At 35.9% G+C, this 1265-nt stretch overlaps 1 pseudogene; it reads left to right on the top strand.

The window, feature by feature from the left end:
* The first annotated feature begins 700 nt into the window (after positions 1–700).
* On the top strand, positions 701–1031 carry LOC105988725 (annotated as a pseudogene).
* The last annotated feature ends 234 nt before the right edge of the window (positions 1032–1265 follow it).

Here is a 1265-nt window from a genome sequence, read left to right as displayed (position 1 = left end):
AGACATATTATAGACATATTATAGCTTAAACACTCAATATACAGTATATAGAAAGTATATTGAAAATTATGAGAGAAGCAACAAGTCACATATAAAGGTAATCCCATCAGGATATCACAAGATTTCTCAACAGAAACTCTGAAAGTAAGGATTAGATTAAAAACAAGATCTTGTGGCCTTCAAGAATGTACTTCACTAACAAAGGCAAACATTGGAAAGAGACTTGAGAAAATGGAACCTAAATGCAACTAGGCGTATCTCTATCCATATTTGGCAGAGCAATCATCAAACCAACATTAAGTAGAAGAGACAAGGGAATCATTTCATATTGATGAAGGGAACAATTCATCAAGAAGAAAAAAAACATTTGTAAACACTATTGTACTGGATGTGGGTATATACAATTTGACAAAATTCAGTGTGACTCCAATAGTTCAGGCAATAAGAGCAAGAATTGACAAATGGATTAACTCATATTTAAAAGCTTATTTCAAAGGAAAGCAACTACTGGAATAAAGAGACAGTCTATGGAATGGGAGAAATTAATTGTCAGCTATTCACCAGACAAGTAATTAATATCTAGAATATATATGGCTCAAAAATTAAACATCAAAATAAAATAACAAATAATCCAATTAACTCTCTCTGCCATCTTGGAGCCTGTGGAGGCCTGCTGGGCACAGGATTTCTGAAAGGCAAAATGTCTGGAAGGCTATGGTGCAAGGCCATTTTTGCTGGCTGTAAGCGGTGTCTCCGGAACCAAAGGGAGCACATGGCTCTCCTTAAAATTGAAGGTGTTTATGCCCGAGGTGATACCGATTTCTACTTGGGCAAGAGATGTGCTTATGTATACAAAGCAAAAAACAACACAGTGACTCCTGGCGGCAAACCTAACAAAACCAGAGTCATCTGGGGAAAGGTAACGCGTGCCCATGGAAACTGGCATGGTTCGTGCCAAATTCCGAAGCAACCTTCCTGCTAAGGCCATTGGACACAGAATCCGTGTGATGCTGTACCCCTCCAGAATTTAATGAAAATTAAATAATCTGTAAAAAAAATCCAATTAAAAACTGAGTAGACAAATTGTACAGACAGTTCCTAAAAAGAAATACAAATGACAAATAAAATAAATTAAGAAATATTCAATGTCTTTAGCCATAAAGAAAATGCAAATCAAAGTGATATTGAGATTCTATCGTATCCAAGACATAATGGATAATATCATCAAACCAACAGATAACAAATGCTGGCAAGGATGTGGAGAA

This window comes from Dipodomys ordii, unplaced genomic scaffold (genome assembly GCF_000151885.1).
Source record: "Dipodomys ordii isolate 6190 unplaced genomic scaffold, Dord_2.0 Scaffold3, whole genome shotgun sequence".
Taxonomy (NCBI): Eukaryota; Metazoa; Chordata; class Mammalia; order Rodentia; family Heteromyidae; genus Dipodomys; species Dipodomys ordii.
The sequence above is the reverse complement of the archived record's forward strand: the minus strand, read 5'-3'. Positions and strand labels throughout refer to the sequence as shown.